The 19,772-nt window shown below is 39.5% G+C and overlaps 1 long non-coding RNA gene across 1 annotated transcript; it reads left to right on the top strand.

The window, feature by feature from the left end:
• The first annotated feature begins 13,873 nt into the window (after positions 1-13,873).
• On the top strand, positions 13,874-15,862 carry LOC132382344 (uncharacterized). The gene is made up of 3 exons (XR_009508286.1): positions 13,874-13,977; positions 14,660-14,739; positions 15,807-15,862. It is a non-coding gene; the product is annotated as an uncharacterized LOC132382344 (long non-coding RNA).
• The last annotated feature ends 3,910 nt before the right edge of the window (positions 15,863-19,772 follow it).

The following is a 19,772-nucleotide window of genomic DNA, read 5'->3' on the forward strand; positions in this document are numbered from 1 at the left end:
ACCACAACTATTAGGAAATATGAGTGGCTTGCTGCACGTCTGCCAGGTCCAATTTCAACGAGCTGCTGATGCTGTAACAACTCATTGAAATGTCTGGTCTTTGGCAAAGCTACAGCTGAAAGAGTTCAAAAATAAAGTAATACAAACAAAGCAAAAATGGCAGAGCTGCTATTGTGCAGTGTGTTTGCCAAGAGGAGATTTCATGGCTCAGCTGAGAAGCCATTTTTGGCTGCAGCCTACCACCACTGCAGGACTTGTATGTGCCCATGCAAAGAAGTGGGCTGGATACATCATTATGAACACTACCTATACTGCAAATGTTTTGCAAAAGCTTCCTTCTGGAAAATGCAATAGGGCTAATAAAACAAAAACTCATGCCATTTTAACAGTTTCTTTCAGCAGGCAGTTAATCTGATTAACCATTCTAGCTAGATTCCCACCTTTATCTGTTACCCTCTTCGCTGCACATCTATAAACTACTTTAAACACTTCCAAACTATTTTTATAATGCTGGTTACATTGTAAATATAGTGGATTCCAGTTAATTGGGACACAGAGGGGTCAGTGCATCTTGACCTAATTATGCGGCTGCCCCAAGTTTCATGGAAGTAGTAAAAATCTATAAAAAAGACTAACTACTGCTTAATTGAGTAACAGATTATGTATTTGAATGAAATACAGGACAAATTAAAACACGACCAATATTAGTACAGTACTATACAGCTATGTTTTAGTTCCTATTTGTTATCGATGGAAGAAATCATTCATAGCACATTGCTGAGATCTTTGATTGACTGTAATTGAACAAAATCAGTGCAGATGCACATTGTGCAGATAATGGACTGACTTCATACAATGCTTTCAACAATTGCATCCTCCAAATTTTCATTTTCATTGCAACATTTAAGATGACTGTCAATACTTTCACATTCTTCATAGTTCCTAGCTTGTTGTAGAATTGAAATCTTTATTTTCATTCTCAGCCATTTCTGACATCTCCAAGCCTGAATGCTTGTAACTGCACTGAGCAAAACTGTTCCAAATTGTCTTACTGCCTATTTCTTGCCAACCATCAGTGAAAAAAAAATCACTTTTTGTTTAACAGAAATACATGCAACTCATGCTATTTAAAAACCTTTCAATTTAAGCATGACATAGTGTCTAACAGCCATACAAGTGCACAATACTAAGACTAGTTAGAAACTTCACAGCAACAGTCTCTTGTCCCAATTAAGAGGCATAGTGTCCCAAATACACGAAGGGAATATCGGTTATTTTCTCGATTAGTTTGTGTTCTTTAAGATTTGTCCCAATTAAGTGGTTGCTCCAATTAACTGATGATCAATTGAATGGAATCAACTCTATATGCTCGTATTAGAGGTTCAAGTATAGATATGGAATAAAATTTCAATAAATATATAAATAAAACTTTATTTTTATATAATTCTTTATTCTTTATAATTGTTGAATGTTTTTGTTTTTGTTGAATGTCACAACCCGACCAACACACCACAGTGAATTCCTAATACACACAAATCCATAGGGTGAATGAAGTTGATCCTTGATTCTTTGCTGAGGGTAAAGGACACCACAAGTCCTCTTAGGAAGGTCGCAACAGAAGAACTAGTACTGAGTTTAGCAGTCAAACCCCTTGAACTCACATCATGTAATATTTGTAATGGGTTATTTGCAAATGAAATTCCTTTGTCCTCAATGTAATTTCAAGGCAAAACTAACTTTGGTGTGTAAACATCAGATTAAATCAACAGTGACTTTGGCCTCAAGAATCTGAGCAATGCTCTTTGCTATTTTGGCTTTCCTAATAGCCTGACTATGTCAGGAAGGTTCTGTGGTTAAGAGTATTAGTCATTATCATGCTGTGGTGTTATGCAAGTCCTCTCTATATCACTGATTTTACTTATTTAAACTCAGCACTATATTTAAGTAGAACATTCTGTAATAAGGTAATATGATGACCCAGAAAAGCAGTAAACCTTCCTGGCCCAAGTGCCAAAAATATCCATGACCTACAATTCGTTGATAGTGACAATAAATATGTATGCATAAAAAGAACGTATGACCTATACACTGCACTCGACCTATTAAAGTTACAGTACAACAGATACACTTCAGAAAGCAGTGTATATGTACTTCCGTGCTTTACAAAAGCACAACCATAATACAAGCTGCATGCAATGAACTGTGTCTTCACAATCATGCACTTTGATTTGCAGATAAAGCAGAGTTTTAATCATCAGCAGTTAAGGCTAGAACCTAACCACCCCTGAAAGAGGTGGCATTTATCATTAAGGACCCTTACAATCCAGGACATGCCCCCTTTGTATCGCCACCATCAGAGAGGGTGTACAGAAGCCAGAAGATGCACTCAACATTTAAGGAACTGTTTCTTCCCTTTCTGCCATCAGATTTCTGAACAGACAATAAACATTACTTTGCATTTTTTGCTCTCTTTTTGCATTACTTATTTATTTTTTGTATATATTTCATATTATAATTTATTGTATATTTATGCATTGCACTATACCGCTGCTAGAAAACAACAAATTTCACAGAATTTGTCAGTCATACTAAAGCTGATTCTGATTGAAGCAGTATGGACCATAGCAAACTAATGCATCACAAAGGAGAAGGGAATGTAAATAAATTTTCATGCCATTTCTGTTTACTTCTGTTTTCCCCATTGTTGGATCACTGTCCTTGTCCTTTCAGCAGTTTATTAACTACATTTGCACAAACTGCATGATCAAGCTGAACTTTATTTGCAAAGTGATCTGGAATTAAGTACTTTAATAACTCAGATCAGAGAAACAAGTCACACTGACAAAATGTGTTATGTACCCTTATTTACGATTCCTGGCATCAATGATGCCACCTGAGGGTAAGCTGCTGATTTAAACTTCCGATGAATCATTCTTTCTCAAACTTTATTTGAAAGCCATTTCCTGTTTTCATGCCTGTAGAATTTTGGACCTTGCCCTTTCTGAAAGGCATCACCTAACTTGCTTTGTTGGAAACTGCTGCTCCTTCCCATTGTTAGTCTGGCTTGATTTAATAATGCCTCCCTTCCCCCATCCTTCACCACCCCTTTTAACAAACTCCCACACTTTCACCCCTTCTAAAATCCTCCTACCTCTTCTGGGAAAACAGTTAAATGCTTCACTAAGTACCTGAGTGAAATGAAACACTGTTCAAGTATTGTCGTGTCTAACAAAGTAAAGTGTAATTTATGTATTTAATATCAGCTCAGCTTTGAAATAGTAAAACGTAAAATGAGAGTTCACCACTTCACTGTCTATTGGCCCATTATCACATTAAAAATTCTCCTAAATTATTAACAAAACGAATTCCTTTAATTGCTTATTGTAATGTTAGAGACCTCAAAATTACAGTGACTGCATTTATATGGAAAATCATTTTAAATCAGGTGTGTGTGTGTGCGTGTTGCCTTTTATTAACATTTGGTTCTGACCTGTTTGTATTAACCACTTCATACTGAATGTAATGTACCATCTGATGAGCAAACTGGAATGAACTCTAAAATCTTATTACCACAGAACAACATAGGGTGCAATAGAAGAATGAATAAAAAAAAACTGGATGGATTTTTATTCAGCAACAGACAAGAGGAATATACTTTTGATACTAACATGGAAAAGAGTTAACAATAGTAAGTCCTGTATAGGGAAGTTGAAAAGAGAGAGGTTGCTCATCAGTCTCTCGAGTTCAGTGTGGGAAGGGTTTCGGCCCAAAACGTTGTCACTACCTCCTCCCATAGATGCTGTCTGGCCTGCTGAGTTCTGCCAGCATTTTGTGTTTTTTATTTCTAGATTTCAGTGATTAGATTTCTAGAAATCTTTTAATATTTTTAGTGTGCGAAATCAATGGGGGTGGCTCCCCAAATATATGGAATGTGTGGAAAACAATGTTCAACGTTTAGATTAACAAATTCGTACCAGAGTTCATTTTCTGCTTGAGACTCCTTCTGTCTTCCCTTATTTCACCCTATCAAGACATCCTTTCATTCCTTTTGCCTTCCTGTCTTTATATAGTTTTCCATAAAGCCATTCATCTCAACATTGTAATGGTGGGTTCCACATTCTCATGACTCTTGAGTAAATTTGCAGGGTGGATATTGCTTCCATACTTCTTGTGGTTTACTCATGTTTCCTGAGGAAAGTAGAAACAGCCCATATAAAACACTTTCAGTCTGGCAACCCAGCATTGTGGTGTAGACAGTGCTGGTTTCTTTAACAACCAAGAGGAGAACTTGACCTTTGGACATGAGAGCCAATTTTTTTTTAAATTTTTGACTTCGCTGGTGCACAGTAGGTAACAGAGGGCTCATCCTCAGAATAGAGGGATGTCCATTTAGAATGGAGATGATGAGGAATTTTTTGAGCCAGAGGGTGGTGAATCTCTGTGCCAATGAGCACATTCATTGGCACAGGTGACTGTGGAGGACTGATCATTGGGTGCATTTGAGGCAGGGGTTGATAGGTTCTTGATTAGTCAGGATGTGAAAAGTTACAGGGACAAGGCAAGAGAATGGTGTTGAGAACTATAATCTCAGTCACGATGAAATGACAGAGTGGACTTAAAGGGCCAAATGGCCTAATTCTGCTCCTATCTCTTGTGGTCGTATGGTTTTATGAATTGTGCGGCTTGGGCTGGAATAGAACCCCAAATCAGAGTGAGTGCTGGACAATAGGAATGATGAAGGGCTGGGATAATAGGAGTAGCTAGAAGGCTCTGCTTCGTGCAGCTGAATAAGATCTGTTGAGCATCATTGTTAAGTGGCCAGGTAGATGATTCATGGACAGGGAGAAATGCCAAATGAGATGTAGTTTAGGGGGTTTCATGTGAGGGTGTGAGTTTGGGGCACAGTCAGATCCAGGAAAGCCTTTAGTAAATAAAGGGGATCTTTATCAGTTTTGTAGCTCCATTTAGGAACAGGAAGAACTCCTTTAACTCAAAGATCAGCAATGGACAATAAATATTGGCACTACCAGCAATACCCAGATTCTGAAAGTAGAGAAATAAAAACAAAGGGCTTTTCAGCAACCTAATGTAAGTTTTTAACAACTCACCAAATTAACATTGAACAGGAAATGCACATTCATGATTAAATTTCAGGATTTCTATTCCAGGCAGTTCCAATATTCATATAGGCTGTGCTGTATGCAGCAATATGCGGATTGAATTTCTAGCTGTGTCTTTTCTTTTGCTCCTAAAGTGACTGAGCTTTGACTGTAAAAGGAAATGCACACCAAAAAGTGAACATACTCCCAGGAGCTACTTTATTTGTTAATGCTCTACTTGTTGATGCAAATAGCTGATCAGCCAATCATGTAGCAGTAACTCAATATATAAAAGCATGCAGGCATGGTCAAGATGTTCAGATCAGGCATCAGAATGGGGAAGAAATTTGATCTAACTGACTTTGACCACAGAATAATATTTGGTGCCAGATGGGGTGGTTTGAGTACCTCACAGACTGCTGATCTCCTTGGGTTTTCACACACACGATTGAGAATGGTGTAAAAAAACCCAACATGATTCTGTGGGTAAAAATGCCTTGTTAATGAGTGAAGTCAGAGGAAAATGGCTAAACTAGGTCAAGCTGACAGGAAGGCAACAGTCACTCAAATTACCACATGTTACACCAGTGATGCACAGAATGGCATCTCTGAGTACATAACACATTGAATCTTGAAGTGGATGGGCTACAGCAACAGCACAGCAGGAGGCCATGAACACAAAACTCAGTGTCCACTTCATTAGGTACAAGGGGTACCTAATAAAATGGCCACCAAAGGTAACTTGATGAGAGATTCATTTAGAAGCACTGCATAGTGCTTTGAGAGTAGAATGGATACAGAGTTCTCTAATGTTGTACAATTTTTAATGCTTGGGCTCACAAGACATCAGACTAACACAGATAATTTAAATTTGAGCCATGGACTTATTGGGAAATGCCTTTGGATTCATTCCAGAGTGAAACAGCTGGAATGGAAATTCCACTGAATACAAAACTGCTCTGCAGATTTCACACCAAATAGTAATCAAAAATTTTTTGATGATGCAATTCCTGTGCAGTCTTTTTGTGGAACAGCAACAAAGCAGTTCTCCTCAAAGAGAATAATCCTGACAAATTGTTTAAAATAAACCCTTCCCAGAATTGCATACAACAACAGTTTCTGCAAATCACTGTTTTATTGGGTCCTGGAGGTTAACAGCTGATTAGAGTAGCTGCCCCTTTTGTAACTAAGGCTGTTCAATTTGTGTATGGCAATCCAGCATGGGGAGAAACTGGCAGCCATTGCAGAGCCCAATGGGATTAGAGTATATTACTGAGCTGTTTACACGTGTAGGATGATTTTGTTTGTAGAACTGTGAATGACAAGAAGGTGTTTCTGCCTCATGTCCAGCCACCATATAACCTTTTTAAAATAGCAAGTGAGAGTTTACTCGATTTGCTGAAACTAGTCTCAATTGGAAGTGGCCTGTTTCTATTATGATAAACAAGGCAGAACCAGCCTCCAGGAGCACATTGTTTGATTTGACAATCCTATCTCTGTACTTTCATGGAGAAGCATATGGTCTTATGATGTATAAGAAATCTGATGGACTTCTTTTAATATTAAATTATAAATTCTTAATTTAGAAATGTATCTGGATAATTTCCTTAAAATAAGAATGACATTTCCTGAACCTGGGTATTTTAGTTGGCCAAGGCAAATGCTATTTATTGGTTTTATGTTTTTTTTTGGCTTTTTGTCCTGGCATCATGGAAGGACATACATTAACATAGAAACATTAAAATCTATAGCGCATTACAGGCCCTTCAGCCCACAATGTTATGCAAACCATGTAACCTACTCTAGAAACTGCCTGGAATTTCCCTACCGCAGAGCCCTCTACTTTTCTAAGCACCATGTACCTATCTAAGAGTCTCTTAAAAGACCCTATTGTATCCACCTCTACCACCTTCAGACAGACAGACTGATGTACTTTATTGATCCCGAGGGAAATTGCTGGCAGTGCATTCCACACACCTACCAATCTCTGTGTGAGAAACTTAGCTCTGACACCCCCCACATACCTATTTCCAAGCACTTTAAAACTATGCCCCCTCATGTTAGCCATTTCAGCCCTGGAAAATGCCTCTGGCTATCCACACGATCAATGCCTCTCATCATCTTATACTCCTCTATCAGGTCACCTCTCAGCCTCTGTTGTTCCAAGGAGAAAAGGCCAAGTTCACTCAGCCTATTCTCATAAGGCATGCTCTCTAATCCAACAACATCTTTGTAAATCTCCTCTGCACTCTCTCTATAGTATCCACATCTTTCCTGTAATGAGGTGACCAGAATTGAACACAGTTCTCCAACTAAAGTCTTGTATAGCTGTAATAATACTTTACAGCTCTTAAACTCAATCCCACAGTTGATAAAGGCCAACTTACCATACACCTTCTTAACAAGACTGTCAAACTGCGCAGCAGCTTTGAGTGTCCAATGGACATGGACCCCAAGATCTCGCACACTGCCAAGACACTTGTCATTAATATTATATTCTGTCTTCTAACTTGACCTACCAAAATGAACCAATTCACACTTATCTGCGTTGAACTTCATCTGCCACTTTCAGCCCAGTTTTGCATCCTATCAATGTCCCGCTGTAACATCTGACAACCCTCCACACTATCCAAAAAACCCCCAACTCTTGTGTCATCAGCAAACATATTAACTCACCCTTCTATTTCCTCATCCAGGTAATTTATAAAAATCACAAAGAGTAGGGGACCTAGAACAGATCCATGTGGAACACCACTGGCCACTGTCCTCTATGCAGAATACAAACCATCTACAACTACACTTTGCCTTCTGTGGGCAAGCCAATTCTGGATCCACAAAGCAAGTTCTCCTTGGATCCCATGCCTCATTACTTTCTGAATGAGACTCGCAATGGGGAACCTTATCAAATGCCTTACTGAAAACCATATACACTACATCTATTTTCACTCTATATTAATGCTATGCTTTTATTAACTGATAGATCTGTGACCTAGACATAATAATTTCTTGCTGTATGTAAGTCAACATACTGAAAGCTAATGGGAGAATCACCAGTATCTGAAACTGGAATCCCCTGAGAGTGAGTGTTATCGCCGGAATGACAATAATGAGAGAGTGCTGTAGCATCAGGGGTCCTAACTTTTGAATCAGATACTAAAGTTAAACTTTGTTTCTCTTCTTGAATGCAGGTGGCCATGGCTAATTCACATGTTCCTCTTCTGGACATTGGGAAATTTCCTGTTTTCCAAGCCAGTAATTTTACTTCACTCAAAATCACTAGCTATATAAAACAAAAGCTACTTGCTATCCTACACAGATCATATGGTGGTTGGATATAAAGACAGAGCTGAGTGTAAACTGGCAGCAGTGATGCCATCCACTTGCAATTTAACCAGCAAAAACTCAAAATGATCGTCCAGCAATTCAACAAGTACAAATGGTTCACTAATATATTGTGCTCCCGTTGGGTTTCCCAATGGCTTCCAGTTTCTACTTGTTCTGGATTGTCAGGCACAAACTTTATTGCTTCAGTTATGCACAAGGCAGCTGTCTAATTGGCAACTCTTTGTATTTTTCTACAAGATTAAGCATTGTCCTTCTTTCCTACCCTGAAGCAGATAGGATAGTGATGGAGGTAGCAGTGAGAACTGGGTGAAGGAGCCGACTGTTGTCTCCCTGACGCAGTTTAATTTCACTGCCACATTTTTCGTTGCCAATGCCGATGCTGAAGGAGTGCCAATGCTCTGAATATGAGCTGATTTTCCAATTTGAATGGACGAGCTGTCAGGAGCTAAAATTGCTTCCTGAGAACCACATTGCATCAGAAAGAATAATGGCGACATCAAAGATGCCGTATAAGATGCCCTGATGTAAATGACAGCCCAAAAAGTCAACTGTTTACTCTTTTCCATAGAACTCTGCCTGGCCTGCTGAGTTCCTCCAGCATTTTGTGTGCATTGCTTTGGATTTCCAGCATCTGCAGATTTTCTTGTGTTTATGCCATTCCCTTTTCTCTCTTCTGCCTTCGAGCTTGAAAGCCTGATTATCAGGTTCAGGAACTGTTTCTTCTTATCGCTATCAGACTTCTGAAACAATCAGCTCTTTCACAGTTCTCTTCTGGTGGTGCTGCCACAGTGTTCTCAAATCCTTAATTCTGTCTCTAATTTTATTTATTTATTGAGATACTGCATGGAACAGGCCTTTCTGGCCCTTTGAGCCATGCTGCTCAGCTACCACCGATTTTGTCCTAGCCTAATCACGGGACAATTTACAATGACCAATTAACCTACCAACAGGGATGGCTTTGGACTGTGGAAGAAAACTGAAGCACCACCAGGAAAACCACATGGTCGTAGGGAGAACGTTCAAACCCTTTACAGGCAACAACGGGAAATAAACCCGAGCCATCTGTAAAGTGTTGTGCTAACGACTATGCTACACTTAAGCATTTCCCTTTGCACTACCTTGGATTCTATTAGAATACTTTGCACCATTCCATTGTTTCTGTGTTTATTGCTGTAGTTATTGTTGTATTTATCATTACCACGTATAATATTTACTCTGATAGCTTCACTAAGAATTTCATCACACTCTGTAGCCTGAAACTAATTTGAACCTGCAATATATAGTAATCCATGAGACTATTTGTAGCCATCCAGTGCAGAATTTTATTTTTGAGCCATTGTCAATTCCGCAAGTGGCATTTCGATTCTTTGCATTCAAATCCACAAGTCTGCCTATGGTCCCTTGCAGTATATAAGAGTACTATGCTAAAGTCTTAGGCACATATAGAAAGCTAGATGCTCAAGATTTTTGCATGGACTGAAAGTGGGAAAGGTGCAGGGAGAGGGGAATCATGTTTGGGAGAAGGGGAAGAGAGAGGGGAGTAGCTGGAAGCACAAGAGAGACATTCTGTAATGATCAATTAATCACTTGTTTGGAATCAACTGACCTTGCCTGGTGTCTCTGCACCCGTGCCCCCCCTTCACCCACCCCTGGTACCGCTTCTCTGCCAGATATCCCATAGCCCTCTCAAGGTGGTCCACACTCGCCCTTTCCAACACTCTTTGCTCATGTTAGATTTACAAACTTACTCTCTGCTCCTCATTGACAAATACATTACTGTGCAAAGGTCTTATGCTCCTTAACTCTATTATATGTGCCTAAGAATTTTGCACAGTACTGCATACTGGGATCATTCAGTAAATTTCATGCTGATCATTTTTTTTACATAAACATTCCAATTTGCTTTCCATGCTCACTATTCCTTTTGGCACATTTTACTTTGTTCAATGGTATAGACCCACATTCTGAAGCCTGTGCTCAGAACCAGAAGTTTGATATTTTCCCATTCCATTTACAGTATATCATATTTATGTTTATGAATTATAAGTGTTTGAGGAGAACAAGTTCATCTTCCAATTCAACCATTTTAAGTATGCACTTCATGCCAATTTTTCCTTGCAAATGAAAAAAATAAATGTGTACTAAATATACTAAATATTTACCTTTCTTCAGCTTTCTTAGGCTGTTTGTAAACACACTATAACTAATTTCTGTGAAATGTACTTGCATCAAGCCTTCCTTCTTAGTGCAAGATGAATTGACATTAAAGTGAATGTTTTTCTTGCTTTGTATACTGATATCTTGCAGGCTGCACTAATGTTTGCAAACATGCTCTTTTCTCAATTGTGCTGTACAATGAAAGGGAATGGCAATGTTGGAATATACATACACCTGAGTCTGGCCCAGTAGTTTGCTTAATGTGGCATGGCAGAAATGTGCAGGAATACAAAATGAGTAAGGAGCTTTCCTGGCAAAACTCCCAATACATTATTGCACTGGAGTGATCTACGGTGGCTGCTGAGATAATTTAATTCAAGTCTTTCACAGTATTCCATCAGGAATGATTGCACAGGAAATGACATCATCTGATGTGTGATTAATGCTGAAATTACATTAGGGTGCAAAAGTGATTTGTGCTTCTAAACACCTTGATAATTTGGTAAAGTTACCTGTAAGTGACTTCTTCTGTGTTGCACTGCAATCAAAATCTAGAGCAATTGAAGTTCGTTTGCATTTCAAATTAGGCAACTGGACTTCTGAGCAATTATTCTGTAAATCATTTCTCAATCAGATAATGTTGCTCCTCAGATTAGAAGCATAGTACCTTAAAACTTGTGCATTCAGTTTCCAGAGTCCATCTCCCAGAAATTTTAGCAGAAATTTATTCTGAAACCTTCAACATAGTGCTGCACGTGAGTTATCCTGCCTTGCGAATATAGTATTAAACTAAGATCCTATTGTCTTTTCAAATGGATGGAAAATAACTCATGGTGCTATAGAAAACAAAAGAGCAGAAGAGATTTTCTTTTTCCCTGCATCCTGATCAAACCTTATCCCTCAACGTATAATTACACCGTAGCACAATAGCTTGGTGGTGAATGTAATCGCTTGAAAATGCCAGCAATCACAGATGGGGATTTGATCCCACTGCTGTTTGTAAGGAGTCAGTGCATCTCCCCCATGACTGTGTAGCTTCCTTTTGGAGTTCCAGTTTCCAGCCGCTTTCCAAAGGTGTATGGTTAGGATTAGTGAGTTGTGCGCGTGCTATGTTGGCACTGGAAGCGTGGTGACACTTGCGGGCTGCCCCAGCAGAATTCTTGCTGATTTGATTTGACACAAATGACATATTCTGATGTTTCAACGTACATGTGACAAGTAAAGCTAGTATTTCTTTTCATTCTTTCTAACATCATTGCAGAGCAGTTTATTTAGTTATTATTATTTCTTAGACCTTGTTGTTCTTAATTTTTTATCACACTTGCTACCTTACATTAGTGACTCTGCTTAAAAATGCTTTATTGGATGTAAAAACTTGTTGAGGAGCCTAGAGATGAAAATAACTCTAAGTATAATCACTTTATACCCTTTCCTCTTGTAATCCTCTATTTTCTTTTCCTTGACCCTATTTCAATGCTCACCTATAATTAAAGGGCATACACACAGTGGCCTATTTATTAGGTACTTCCTGTACCTAATAAAATGGTTATTGAGTATGTTTTTGTGATCTTGTTCTGCTGTGGCCCATCTACTTCAAAGTTTGATGTATTGTGCATCCAGGGAAGGTCTTTCTCTGGATGTATCAGCAGTTCTTTGAGTGCCAAGCATCTGTAACTAACTAACTAGTACTGATTAAACAGGAGGTACACCACAGCCAGATCAAGTGTTAACAAGTAATGCAGAGAACTAAATACAGATTGGAGCATTTGAATCAGCATTCTTCAAGGTTTACGGAGGCTCAGAGGGGGTGGGGGTTGTGCAGATGAGTGACATGAAAAGAGGACCCTGGATCCAAAAGAGGGTAGGAATGATGAGACTCAAAAATAATCTTTCCATAGCAATTGATGGGCCTGCTGTGTATTGTTGCCGTGGAACTTTACTGAGTGCCATTATCAATGTGGCACAGGCCTAGTTTGTCCTTACGCATTCTTTGTGTTACATTGGAACTCCAATACTGTCCTTGTATCCAGAAACGTGCATACACTCAGTGGCCACTTTATTAGGTATCTCCTGTACCAAATAAAGTGGTCACTGAGTATACTTTTGTGGTTTTCTGCTGCTGCAACCCATCCACTTCAAAGTTCAGCGTGTCGTGCATTCAGAGAAGTTGCTCTGCACAGCATTGCCACTTCAAGGCTTGAGATGCTCTTCTGCACACCACTGTTGTATGCATGGTTATTCAAATTAATGTCACTTTCCTGTCAGTTCGAACCGCTATGGCCATTTTCCTCTGACCTTACTTATTAACAAGGTATGCTCACCCACTGAATTGCCACTCTCCAGATTTTTTTTTGTTCTTTTGCACCATTCTCTGTAAATTCTGAAGAACATTGTGTGTGAAAATCCCAGGAGGTCAACAGTTTCTGAGATACTCAAACCTCCCCATCAATCACCAACAATCATTCCACAGTCAAAGTCACTTAGATCACACTTCTACCCCATTCTGATGTTTTATTTTAACAACAACTGAACCTTTTGACCATGTCCACATGCTTTAATGCATTGAATTGCTGCCAAATGATTGGCTGATTGGATATTTGCATTAACAACGCTCCCCTTCATGTTGGTTCTCTGTCTATTTGTGTTTGATGTGTATATATGATGGTGAAGTGTCTTAAAACTTGAACTTTAACACTCTGGGAAGACACAAAATCATCAATTCTGTGATTCACTGAGTCTTGATTCTGCCAGGTTTTTTGATCATTTTGGATTTGGGAGCATTCTAAATGAAATTCGGAGGCCTTTTTTTCTGACGTTAGCAAAATTTGAACAGAATAGTACACCTGATCTCCATTTGCCAGATCAGCGCCACTTGTCAGTTCAACAGAGACCAATATCTCCCTTCTGTCTGGTTTAGACACGGTTGTTTCAAAGGTTTTAAACTGGCAATGAGAACCAATTCAGTTGCTGGAATCTTAATATAACAGCTTCTTACCCACCGCTGTCAGATTTCTGAATGGTCCATGGAACACCATCTCTTCATTTGTCTTTTGCACTATTTATTATTTACTTTTGCAACTTATAACACTTTTTTATGCCTTCTTTTGTATTGTTGCTGCAAAACAAAGGCTTACAGAGACAAGGAAGAGTGGCTTGTGGAATGATGCAAACACAATAACTTGGGTCTCACCATGGACAAGACAACGTCATTGTGGACTTCAGGAAGGTGCAAGCTGCCTCCTCGCTGTGCAGGTGAAGAAAGTTAGGAACACCAAGTTTCTGGGAGTGCACATAATGCATGATCTCACCTGCTCCCCCAAAACCACCTCTTCAGCAAGAAAACACTACAGCATCTCCACTTCCATCAGAGATTGAGGTGAATTTGATCTTCTCCCCTCCCTCCCCAATTTTCTCCAGTTTTTGCAGGAGCACCAGTGAGATTGTGCTGACTGGCGGTATCACCATCCAGTGCAGGAATTGCAAGTCATCTGACTGCAGAACCCTACAAAGGATTGTGAGGACTGTCAGTGTCTTTCTTCCACCTGTCTGAGATATTTATCAGAAGTGCTGCTTGCATTGGTCTTTAGCATTGTCAATGATCCCTCGCATTCACCCACAATCTCTTTGACTCCATACCATTAGGCAGAAGGTACCATAGCATTAGGACAAGCACTGGTCAGATAGGAAACAGCTTCTTCCCCCAGGCTGTAAGACCACTGAACTCCCTGCCACCACCCAGGTCTCATCACATATGAAGTACCAGCAGCATCATACAGTTTATTTTTCAACTTCTGTTGTAATTGCAACTTATGCCACCTGTCAGTCTTTTGGAATATATTTCAATATATGTTAATTTATTTGTGGTAAAATTATTTCATGTGTTGTGTGTGTGTGTTTTATGTGCTTTGTTCTGGAGCACCTTGTTCTGGAGCAATGTTGTTTCATTTGGCAGTATGTATTTATATAGATGAATGACAATAAACTTGAACTTGAAATTTAAATTTATGACATACTGTATGTCAATGATAAAAACCTGGTTCTGATTCTCTGTTCCTCAGATTCTGTCAGAAATTTAACTTCAAAATTGTAGGATGGATCATCCAGCAAATGAAAAGCTCAGCCTAGTCACTTGAAGCGGGTAAGAACTTTTCCAGGACTACTTCCTCTGGGGAACAGTAGTGCATCCCACATCCTTAACCCTTCCATTCAAGCAAACCTTCCATGCCAAGCTTCTCCAACACCCCTTGCCCTATTTGCCTCGCCCCATCACATATCTTCTCCTATTGACTGTTATTTTACTTCCCTCCTCACCACCAACTCATGCCATCCCCCTCCTGTGATCTATGAATGAAGAAAGTAATGGGAATCATGAGGCAAGAGCTACGGGACAGGGATCTGCAGGTGCAGATATGAGGCAATAGCTCGATGTTTATTCTCCTTGGTGTTCAGAATTCCATCACCTACGCGTGTTCATGAGAAAAGATCCCCACTAGTGGGTGGAAACAGATGTACTCAACTGAGTATGTGTCATTCATGTGGACCAGCATTGTAAGCCTACATATAATTGGCTTGTTCCTCACTAACTTCACCATTGAACAACTGTATTAGGTCTTGGAATATTACCTGAAATATTTGAGTTTTTTTTAATGTTTCCATCCATTAATGTTACTCTTTCATCTGGGAAAGTAGGTAGCTGTAAGACATGCGTACCATAATCAGAAACAAGTGGTTAGGTCAACGCTTTACAGTACCAGTGACATGGGGTCAATTCCTGTCATTCCCTGTAAGGAGTCTGTACGTTTTTCCCATATCTACATGGGTTTCCTCTGGTGCTCTGGTTTCCTTCCACATCCCAAAGACATAATGGTTGGTAGGTTAATTGGTCATTGTACTTTGTCCTGAGATTAGGTAAGGTTAAATCTAGGGATTGCTGGGAGGCATGGTTTGAAGAGCCAGAAGAGCCATATCTCAATAAAAAAAGAGAACATCTTTAACTGAGTCAGCTTGGAGGAAGTGTGATTGACTACTTATGGAGGGGTGGGCAGGACAAAGTGTGAAAAGTTAAATTGACCTCAAGAGAATGTCATGACACAAGGATGGGTCACAAGAGAGGAGGAAATCTCATTCTTGCTGATATCATATTGTTTCACAATTCACTTGATTAAATCTCTCTTTCCTTCCTTCATTCTGCCTTGGATTGTAAAGAAAATGAATGATCAGCAGTCAAAGGAAGATACGTTGATGAACCAAGAGAGAAACAGAGATGGTATGTAGCAATCTGATCATTGCAAAGATGTCCAAAAGCAACAGAATAGTAGACATTACCAAACTCAGAGAAAAAGTATGCTGAGTCAGACTACAGTGCAAGGGTTCATCATCACTTGACCACCGTGGCTTTAGATGTTTCTTATTCAGTTTGTGGTTTTGAGGAAAGGGTAGCACCTCTGGTGAAGGATCCTTTCTTGTCCATCCCAGGGCAGCTGACTCACCTTTGGTCCCCAGCAGACCCTCAGCTCTCACCTGTGGCTCCAAGTACCTGTTTGCATGCAACGGCGGCCACATCCCGGTACACTGCTTCGACAGGCAGGTTAAACTAGGCCATGGTAGCCAACGACCTCCTACCCCAGTGAGATAGGGATATACTCGACCAAGCATGCAAATCCAGCTCTGGCGGAGATCCAAAGGCTATGAAGGCAGTACTGCAACACTCCCTGGAGAGTGAAGGGCATGACAAGCCACAGAAGACGTCATGGTCAATCACTGCAGTTTGTGAAGCTTATTCGTACCACTGGACCCAGACTTCTGAGGTCGTGAGAATGGAACCACCCCAGTGCAACAGCTATTCCACTTTAAAAACTCTCCCACACAGGTTTCCTGTCATCGTCAGACACAATGGACAACCACCCCTATATTCGGTTTATAGATTATCATTATATGCCAAGCTCTCTGACTAATACAAGCAAGAAATTCATTTCTTCAGGTCTCCATGGTCACTGTTGAAGCTATCTATTGTCCTATGTGCCTTTATGCTTTTGGTTGGTGACTCAGAGGTTGAATCCTCTCTACATATCATTAGTCATACTTCCACAGAAAAAAGCCACAGGAATAAGTTGGTGAGGCTTGATTCCTGACATGCTAAACTCGTTCAATAGGAACATGGGATCAAATATTCTGACATATGTCTGAAAACTGCACTCAACTGGTGAGGATCTACATAGAAAACATGACAAAATGGCTTCCAAGAAACCCTTAGGCTGCTTCCCTGAGACTCACAATGCCTGTATTCAAAATTTACTTGTAACATAAATCCAACTAGATATGCAGTCAAACTATGTCACTGGGTTAGGATTAGTTTTGCAAGTACTTCAACACATTGGGATTTGAGGAAAGTAATGGATAGACAACTCTCATAGACCTGAAATCGTAACTTTGTTTCTCCCTCCAAATGATCTCCCTCACCTCCCAAGTTTTGCCTACATTTAAGGTATTTGTTTTAGATTTCCATTATCTGAGTATTTTGTTTTCATTTCATAGTCCAATGTTCAGATGAATATATAAGCTCTTGCTGGGTAGATCAAAGCAAATCCTAATAAAGCAGCCACTCCAAATTAACTGTAAAATATTTATTATTTTAGCCTGTTGCTTTTGTAGTTTTTTTTTGTTAATCAATTAAAGGAAGTCAATTTACATTCTAGATTTGATAAAGTGTGAAGGATCAAGAATGAACTTTACTCAGCATGTACATTCACCTTAGCATTGTTATAGCTGGGGTGGTAACAGGAACAAGCTCTCACTATCTGTTAAATGTGCCTAATGTCATGAGCCTCAAATAGCCTCTGACAACCAAGTTCAGCTCCTGGCCTTTATGTCTGGCTTAGCTACTAAGCCCAGAGAAACTGTTTCTATTGATAGAAGGAGGGGCAAAGGCGGATTACTGGTGCCTTAAAACCAGTTGCCTCGGATGGAGGTGGGGAGACCATCAGCCACGGTTGGCAACTCAGCTCGGAGAAGGAAGCTCAGATCACAAACCTCTACTGCCTTGTGGTTATACCCACTCACAAGGAAGGCTTCAGGAGTAAACCCTGAAGGAAAAATCCAGAGCTGGAGTCCCCAAGGCAATCCTACATTGAGCTCAATGCTGACTGGCAACCCCTGCGACATTGCTGGTATCGGTATCTGCCGTTGCCGTTCCTTCGGGTTCATCAGATGCGTGTAGAGGGGGAGCTTACTACACGGGCACCAGCTTGCTCTCCATATTGTACTGCCTAGGCTTGTGTATACAGACAGATTGCACACAATATCCATGATCAACTCTGATTGATGAAGACCCTCACCTCATCTCACATTCACATGTATTCAGAATTTGCTATGGTGTGTTAGTCAGGGTGCAAAAAGCAACAACCTTCAATGATTATAAATAATAAGGAATTATATAAAGTAAAGTTCAAAGTTTAAGGATGGATATGCAATAACATTTGAATAAATGTACAAATAACAGCATGTACTTACAATGAAACAGCATTATAAGAAGTGGTTTTAAGTGTCTACAGTGTGGTGATGGGTGCAATAGATAGAGTAGTGTGGGAGGATTCTAACTAGAATGGATTGATCAGATTAACTAAATGGGGAAAGAAACTTTTAAAATGGCATGAAGTTTTTGTTTTAATAGCCCTATTGTTCTTACCAGAAAGAAGCAGTTTGCAGGGTGGGTAGTGTCCGCATTGATTTTTCCTGCCCAGGTCTTTGTCCAAGGCACATACGAGTCCTTCAGTGATAGTAGACTGAAGCAACAGTGACCTTTTCTGCTGACCTGACAGTTTACTGTAGTTTTTGTATATTGCAAGAGGATGCTGCACCTAACCAGACAGTAATGACTAATATGAGGATGCTCTCTATGAACTTGGCATACCAAGAATATTTTGGAAACAAAATAAACTATGGTCAAACACTTGTCACATCACATGGTGTTTACACTTCAGGAAGAAGCTTGCTTGCCTTAATTTATAACTTTGTATTTTATTTGACAGTACCATCATTTGATTCCAGTCAGCAATGAACTAAAATCACACTTTGAATACCTGTGCATCAAATTCATGTACTAAAAATAAAACTTTTTAAAAAACTGAGCTATTGTATCTGCTCTGGTGTTACTATATTTTAAAATCATTTAGCTGACTAAACATCAGCGGTATGTTCTGTCAAACAGTTCTGTACACTCTTTTTGATCATCTAATACCACAAAATAAACTGATACGATACACTGCTATAACTACCAACAAGTATTAACCTTTCAGTCATTGAGATTTAAAGTCAAACCTTGCTCAAGTAAAAATATGCATAACTTTTGTAAAGGCATCCATGCAAGATCTGTAGGAATTATTTCTAAATTATCATTCTCTGCTACTTTATAGCCCTGGAAACATACTTCTGCCTCTTGAATAATAGCTAACAACTATACCACTAAATATCAAAGATCTGTAGGGACGCCAGTTGTTAAAAGCATTCTTAATGATTGGCCATTCATTGTCTTGTGTTTCACCTCTTTGTTGATCACTTTAGAATTATCTATTCATGCATGATCTCAAAATAATAAAATATTGCCCATTTACATTTTTTTTCTAGGCTACTATGTAGTGGTTTCAGGACATAAATCGGTCTCAAGCAATGATATGAAGCAATTTTACCCCATGGAAACTGAAAATTCCATCAACCCTTGGTGTCTCCTAAATGACTTTTATTTTTAAAATCAGCTTTTATTTGCTTATTGAAAAAAGTAGGATCATTCATTTATAACTTTTGGTGGTCCTAAAAATGAAAAGGATTCTTGACACATGAAATTACAGGACACCAGAAAGATTTAAACACTCCACATGTTTGTCATACAAAATTCCTGAAGGACCAATTTGAAAGCTGTCAGGGACCACAGCGCACACAAACTAACAAAACATTCCAACTTTGCACACTTAACAGAACTTGAGGGACTCCAGTGCTCGCAGTGTGCTGAGGAGTGTCAGTTATCGGTATGTCATTAGCAGAGACAGCTGCTTATAAACATCACAGATGTCAGGAAAACTGCCACAATAAACAGGGATTTCCAATTCATCTCCTCTGTCAATCCAGAGAGCCAGTTTTCCCTTTGGTAAGTGTTGTGGGCCCATGTACAGTAACTAT

Source organism: Hypanus sabinus, chromosome 28 (genome assembly GCF_030144855.1).
Source record: "Hypanus sabinus isolate sHypSab1 chromosome 28, sHypSab1.hap1, whole genome shotgun sequence".
Classification (NCBI taxonomy): domain Eukaryota; kingdom Metazoa; phylum Chordata; class Chondrichthyes; order Myliobatiformes; family Dasyatidae; genus Hypanus; species Hypanus sabinus.